The sequence below is a fragment of the Pristiophorus japonicus genome, unplaced genomic scaffold (genome assembly GCF_044704955.1).
Source record: "Pristiophorus japonicus isolate sPriJap1 unplaced genomic scaffold, sPriJap1.hap1 HAP1_SCAFFOLD_1367, whole genome shotgun sequence".
NCBI classification, from domain to species: domain Eukaryota; kingdom Metazoa; phylum Chordata; class Chondrichthyes; family Pristiophoridae; genus Pristiophorus; species Pristiophorus japonicus.
The window spans coordinates 42,501-50,034 of NW_027251037.1; the positions used below are offsets into that span (position 1 = coordinate 42,501).

Sequence of the window (7,534 nt, forward strand, 5' to 3'; positions counted from 1 at the left end):
GGTGCTCCCTCAGTACTGCCCCTCCGACAGTGCGGTGCTCCCTCAGTACTGCCCCTCCGACAGTGCGGTACTCCCTCAGTACTGCCCCTCCGACAGATTTGCTGCACGCTCCTTCCGCTGCCTGCGCTTGGTTTCTGCACGCTCTCGGCGACGAGACTCGAGGTGCTCAGCGCCCTCCCGGATGCACTCCCTCCACTTAGGGCGGACTGGTCTTTGGGCCCAGGGACTCCCAGGTGTCGGTGGGGATGTTGCACTTTATCAGGGAGGCTTTGAGGGTGGTCCCTTGTAACGTTTCCTCTGCCCACCTTTGGCCCGTTTGCCCGTGAAGGAGTTCCGAGTAGAGCGCTCGCTTTGGGGAGTCTCGTGTCTGGGGGACATGCGGACAATGTGGCCCTGCCCAGCGGAGCTGGTCGAGTGTGGTCAGTGCTTCGATGCTGGGGATGTTGGGCCTGGTCGAGGACGCTAACGTTGGTGCGTCTGTCCTCCCGGGGGATTTGCAGGATCTTGCGGAGACATCTATCTGAGGTCGAGCTGTGTTGTCCACTCCTCAAGACAAAGAGATAGCAATGATCATCCTTTGACACTCTGGGTAAATTTGTGATGACTATTCTCGCCCGCAGAATCTCCCAAAGTCCGGATCGTGGACTCAGACCTGGAGTTTAACGAGCTATCGGATGCAGTTCTGGGATGTAATGTGACCGGAATACCCCCGCCCACGGTCACCTGGACACGAGATGGTCACGTTATTCCACTGAGCGGAGATGGTGAGAGAATGTTGCAGGGCTCCCGGGGCAGGCTGGGAAGTCTGGTAATCCTTTCGGTCTGGACTAACGATCGGGAGGCACCACTTCACAAGTCATGTTTGACAAATTTGCTGGAGCTCTTTGAGGATGTAACGAACAGGGTGGATAAAGGGGAACCAGTGGATGTGGTGTATTTGGATTTCCAGAAGGCATTTGACAAGGTGCCACATGAAAGGTTACTGCACAAGATAAAAGTTCACAGGGTTGGGGGTAATATATTAACATGGATAGAGGATTGACGAACTAACAGAGAACAGAGAGTCGGGATAAATGGTTCATTCTCGGGTTGGCAACCAGTAACTAGTGGGGTGCCGCAGGGATCAGTGCTGGGACCCCAGCTATTTACAATCTATATTAACCACTTGGAAGAAGGGACCGAGTGTAACGTAGACAAGTTTGCTGACGGTACAAAGATGGGAGGAAAAGCAATGTGTGAGGGGGACACAAAAAATCTGCAAAAGGACATAGATAGGCTAAGTGAGTGGGCAAAAATTTGTCAGATGGAGTATAATGTGGGAAAGTGTGAGGTCATGCACTTTGGCAGAAAAAAAATCAAAGAGGAAGTTATTATTTAAATGGAGAAAGATTGCAAAGTGCTCAGTACAGCGGGACATGGGGGTACTTGTGCATGAAACACAAAAGGTTAGTATGCAGGTACAGCAAGTGATCAGGAAGGCCAATGGTATCTTGGCCTTTATTGCAAAGGGGATGGAGTATAAAAGCAGGGAAGTCTTGCTCCAGTTATACAGGGTATTGGTGAGGCCACACCTGGAGTACTGCGTGCAGTTTTGGTCTCCATATTTACGAAAGGATATACTTGCTTTGGAGGCAGTTCAGAGAAGGTTCACTCGGTTGATTCCGGGGATGAGGGGGTTGACTTAGGAAAGGTTGAGGAGGTTGGGCCTCTACTCATTGGAGTTCAGAAGAATGAGAGGTGATCTTATCGAAACGTATCAGATTATGAGGGGGGGCTTGACAAGGTGGATGCAGAGAGGATGTTTCCACTGATGGGGGAGACTAGAACTAGGGGGCATGGTCTTAGAATAAGGGGCCGCCCATTTAAAACTGAGATGAGGAGGAATTTCTTCTCTCAGAGGGTTGTAAATCTGTGGAATTCTCTGCCTCAGAGAGCTGTGGAAGCCGGGACATTGAATATATTTAAGACAGAGATAGACAGTTTCATAACCGATAAGGGGATAAGGGAGTGGGCAGGGAAGTGGAGCTGAGTCCATGATCGGATCAGCCATGATGGTATTAAATGGCGGAGCAGGCTCGAGGGGCCGAATGGCCAACTCCTGCTCCTGTTTCTGATGTTCTGATGTTCTTAAGTGTGGTCTAACCCAGGTATGTGGAGACCAGAACTGTGCACAGTGCTCCAAGTGTGTAAATATCACATATTTCACATTGTGTCCATTCTCTGTACCATGTTCAGGTCACAGGAGCAGGCTGCCCAATAACTCCCTTCAGATCAGGAACATCCTGGTATCGGACACAGGAACGTACACATGTCATGCTAAAATCATTGACAGGAAAGAGGAAGACAGTGCCTCTGTCAATGTCATAATTAAATGTAAGTAATTCACCCCCCTCTACATACATGGGCTGAATGGGCCTACTCCTGTTCCTGTGTAACAGGCTCGAGGGGCTGAGTGGGCCTCCTCCTGTTCCTGTGTAACAGGCTCGAGGGGCTGAATGGGCCTCCTCCTGTTCCTGTGTAACAGGCTCGAGGGGCTAAATGGGCCTCCTCCTGTTCCTGTGTAGCAGGCTCGAGGGGCTGAATGGGCCTCCTCCTGTTCCTGTGTAACAAGCTCGAGGGGCTGAATGGGCCACCTCCTGTTCCTGTGTAACAAGCTCGAGGGGCTGAATGGGCCACCTCCTGTTCCTGTGTAACAGGCTCAAGGGGCTGAATGGCCTCCTCCTGTTCCTGTGTAACAGGCTCGAGGGGCTGAATGGGCCTCCTCCTGTTCCTGTGTAACAGGCTCGAGGGGCTGAATGTGCCTCCTCCTGTTCCTGTGTAACAGGCTCGAGGGGCTGAATGGGCCTCCTCCTGTTCCTGTGTTACAGGCTCGAGGGGCTGAATGGGCCTCCTCCTGTTCCTGTGTAACAGGCTCGAGGGGCTGAATGGGCCTCCTCCTGTTCCTGTGTAACAGGCTTGAGGGGCTGAATGGGCCTCCTCCTGTTCCTGTGTAACAGGCTCGAGGGGCTGAATGGGCCTCCTCCTGTTCCTGTGTAACAGGCTCGAGGGGCTGAATCGGCATCCTCCTGTTCCTGTGTAACAGGCTCGAGGGGCTGAATGGGCCTCCTCCTGTTCCTTTGTAACAGGCTCGAGGGGCTGAATGGGCCTCCTCCTGTTCCCTGTGTAGCAGGCTCGAGGGGCTGAATGGGCCTCCTCCTGTTCCTGTGTAACAGGCTCGAGGGGCTGAATGGGCCTCCTCCTGTTCCTGTATAACAGGCTCGAGGGACTGAATGGGCTTCCTCCTGTTCCCTGTGTAACAGGCTCGAAAGGGCTGAATGGGCCTCCTCCTGTTCCTGTGTAACAGGCTCGAGGGGCTGAATGGGCCTCCTCCTGTTCCTGTGTAACAGGCTCGAGGGGCTGAATGGGCCTCCTCCTGTTCCTGTGTAACAGGCTCGAGGGACTGAATGGGCCTCCTCCTGTTCCTGTGTAACAGGCTCGAGGGGCTGAATGGGCCTCGTCCTGTTCCCTGTGTAACAGGCTCGAGGGGCCGAATGGGCCTCCTCCTGTTCCTGTGTGGGGCTCCCTCAGTACTGCCCCTCCGACAGTGCGGCACTCCCTCTGTACTGCCCCTCCGACAGTGCGGCGCTCCCTCAGTACTGCCCCTCCGACAGTGCGGCACTCCCTCAGTACTGCCCCTCCGACAGTGCGGCACTCCCTCAGTACTGCCCCTCCGACAGTGCGGCGCTCCCTCAGTACTGCCCCTCCGACAGTGCGGCGCTCCCTCAGTACTGCCCCTCCGACAGTGCGGCCCTCCCTCAGTACTGCCCCTCCGACTGTGCGGCACTCCCTCAGTACTGACCCTCCGACAGGTTTGCCGCACGCTCCTTCCGCTGCCTGCGCTTGGTTTCTGCACGCTCTCGGCGACGAGACTCGAGGTGCTCAGCGCCCTCCCGGATGCACTCCCTCCACTTAGGGCGGACTGGTCTTTGGGCCAGGGACTCCCAGGTGTCGGTGGGGATGTTGCACTTTATCAGGGAGTCTTTGAGGGTGGTCCCTTGTAACGTTTCCTCTGCCCACCTTTGGCCCGTTTGTCTGTGAAGGAGTTCCGAGTAGAGCGCTTGCTTTGGGGAGTCTCGTGTCTGGGGGACATGCGGACAATGTGGCCCTGCCCAGCGGAGCTGGTCGAGTGTGGTCAGTGCTTCGATGCTGGGGATGTTGGGCCTGGTCGAGGACGCTAACGTTGGTGCGTCTGTCCTCCCAGGGGATTTGCAGGATCTCGCGGAGACATCGTTGGTGGTATTTCTCCAGTGACTTGAGGTACCTACTGTACATGGTCCATGTCTCTGAGCCATACAGGAGGGCGGGTATCACTACAGCCCTGTAGACCATGAGCTGGGTAGTGGATTTGAGGGCCTGGTCTTCGAACACTCTTATCCTCAGGTGACCGAAGGCTGCACTGGTGCACTGGAGGCGGTGTTGGACATTTCTGAGGTCTGAGAAAGTGACTCTTGTCGTGTCTGGGTTGTAGTTTATAGTCTTGACATTAACCGTGCTACATTTGTGTGTCTGTACGGATTCTCTAACCTCTGACCTTTCTCCCCCATACAGCAAAGGTCACGGATGCCGGCCAGCCAATCACCATCTCGTCGCTTACAACCCTCTGCTCCCTCCTGATCATCTGCTTTCTGCAATAACCTTCTTCAGTAATGAGACTAATTGCTGCACGTTATCAGAATTAAATATTACAGCAACGTAGTCATCAGATTTATACGATTTTTTCTTTCAATATTGGTGCAATCCTTAAAAATCAGTTGTGTTTTCGAATGTGGTGTAAATTTTATTCTGTCTGCCTGTCAATCAACGGTTCCTAATAAATAGCATTAACCCACACAAATTGTCAGTGTCCTTGTTTTACTCAGCATTATCCAGCTGATCGGAGAATCACAGAACGGGCACAGCCCAGGAGGCCGCCATTCCGCCCCTCGAGCCCGTGACGGCTCTCTGCAAGGGCACCTCAGCCAGCCCCACTCCCCCCGCCCTCTCCCCGGAGCCCGGCACATCTCCCTCCTTCAGGGACGTATCCAACTCCCCTTCTGCAAGCCACGATTGAGTCTGCCTCCCCCACCCTCTCAGTCAGCGCAGTCCCGATCCTAAACACTCGCTGCGTAAAAACACGTTTCTCCTCGTGTCACATCAGAACATCAGAAATAGGAGCAGGAGTGGGCCATTCGGCCCCTCGAGCCTGCTCCGCCATTTAATACCATCATGGCTGATCCCATCATGGACACAGCTCCACTTCCCTGCCCGCCCCCTTATCCCCTTATCGGTTAAGAAACTGTCTATCTCTGTCTTAAATATATTCAATGTCCCGGCTTCCACAGCTCTCTGGGGCAGCGAATTCCACAGATTTACAACCCTCTGAGAGAAGAAATTCCTCCTCATCTCAGTTTTAAATGGGCGGCCCCTTATTCTAAGTCCATGCCCCCTAGTTCTAGTCTCCCCCATCAGTGGAAACACCCTCTCTGCATCCTCCTTGTCGAGCCCCCTCATAATCTGATACGTTTCGATAAGATCACCTCTCATTCTTCTGAATTCCAATGAGTAGAGGCCCAAACTCCTCAACCTTTCCTCATAAGTCAACCCCCTCAACTCCGGAATCAACCGAGTGAACCTTCTCTGAACTGCCTCCAAAGCAAGTATATCCTTTCGTAAATACGGAGACCAAAACTGCACGCAGTACTCCAGGTGTGGCCTCACCAATACCCTGTATAACTGGAGCAAGACTTCCCTGCTTTTATACTCCATCCCCTTTGCAATAAAGGCCAAGATACCATTGGCCTTCCTGATCACTTGCTGTACCTGCATACTAACCTTTTGTGTTTCATGCACAAGTAACCCCAGGTCCCGCTGTACTGAGCACTTTGCAATCTTTCTCCATTTAAATAATAACTTGCTCTTTGATTTTTTTTCTGCCAAAGTGCATGACCTCACACTTTCCCACATTATACTCCATCTGACAGATTTTTGCCCACTCACTTAGCCTGTCTATGTCCTTTTGCAGATTTTCTGTGTCCCCCTCACACATTGCTTTTCCTCCCATCTTTGTATTGTCAGCAAACTTGTCTACATTACACTCAGTCCCTTCTTCCATGTGGTTAATATAGATTGTAAATAGTTGGGGACCCAGCACTGATCCCTGCGACACCCCACTAGTTACTGATTGCCAACCCGAGAATGAACCATTTATCCCGACTCTCTGTTCTCTGTTAGTTAACCAATCCTCTGTCCATGTTAATATATTACCCCCAACCCCGTGAACTTTTATCTTGTGCAGTAACCTTTTATGTGGCACCTTGTCAAATGCCTTCTGGAAATCCAAATACACCACATCCACTGGTTCCCCTTTATCCATCCTGTTCGTTACATCCTCAAAGAACTCCAGCAAATTTGTCAAACATGACTTCCCCTTCATAAACCCATGCTGACTCTGCCTGACCGAATTTTGCTTTTCCAAATGTCCTGCTACTGCTTCTTTAATAATGGACTCCAACATTTTCCCAACCACAGATGAAATTGTACCCCGTGCACCCAACTCCAAGTCATTGATATACAGCAGGAAAAGCGGTGGTCCCAGTACTGACTCCTGGGAAACACCAGTGTATAACTTCCTCCTGTCCGGAACACCACCCTTCACCACACTCTCTGCTTCCTCTCACTCGGCCAATCCCGTCTATTCCATGGACTCCAACTTTGCTGGCAAGCCGATTATGTGGCACTTTGTCGAATGCCTTTTGGAAACTATATACATCACATCAACCGCATTGCCCTCATCAATCCTCTCTGCTTCTTCATCAAAAGAACGCGATCAAGTCGGTTAAACACGATTTGCCTTTGACAAATCCGTGCTGGCTTTACTGAATTAATCCACCATTGCCCAAGAGACTGTTAACGTTGTCTCTGATTATTGTTTCTAAAAGCTGCTCCACTCCCGAGGTAAAACTGCCCGGCCTGTAGTTGCTGCGTTTATCCTTACGCCCTTTTTTTGGCCAAGGGTGTGTGGTGTATGAAATGATACAATGAACGCCATACTCTGAGCCAGTGACCACGTGGAACCTGCTCACAGATGAGGATTCCTTCCGTGGGTTTAAGGTGTTCCCGAACTTGAGCGCACAGTTCTTTGTAATCCTTTTTCTGCCGGAAAAGTGGGTGAGAGTAGATTCTTGATGAGTGCATAGATCGTGGGGTCACAGACAGTGAGAAAAACTGCCCTGCACTTCTCTGCATCCTTGTCTAAGAAACATAGAAAATAGGCGCAGGAGCAGGCCATTCGGCCCTTCGAGCCTGCACCACCATTCACTATGATCATGGCTGATCATTCCCTCAGTACCCCATTCCTGCTTTCTCTCCATACCCCTTGATCCCTTTAGCCGTAAGGGTCACATCTAACTCCCTTTTGAATATATCTAACGAACTGGTCTCAACAACTCTCTGTGGTAGAGAATTCCACAGGTTCACCACTCTCTGGGTGAAGAAGTTTCTCCTCATCTCAGTCCTA

At 51.7% G+C, this 7,534-nt stretch overlaps 1 long non-coding RNA gene across 2 annotated transcripts in view; it reads left to right on the forward strand.

Annotated features, from left to right (window-relative positions):
- Positions 1–4,867, forward strand: part of LOC139242551 (uncharacterized) — a 5,832-nt gene extending 965 nt beyond the window's left edge. The window contains exons 2-4 of one of the 2 annotated variants that reach the window (XR_011589253.1): positions 621–764; positions 2,236–2,373; positions 4,588–4,867. This is a non-coding gene — a long non-coding RNA (uncharacterized lncRNA). The remainder of the gene's footprint in view (positions 1–620; positions 765–2,235; positions 2,374–4,587) is intronic. The other variant, XR_011589254.1, reaches the window with a different exon arrangement.
- The last annotated feature ends 2,667 nt before the right edge of the window (positions 4,868–7,534 follow it).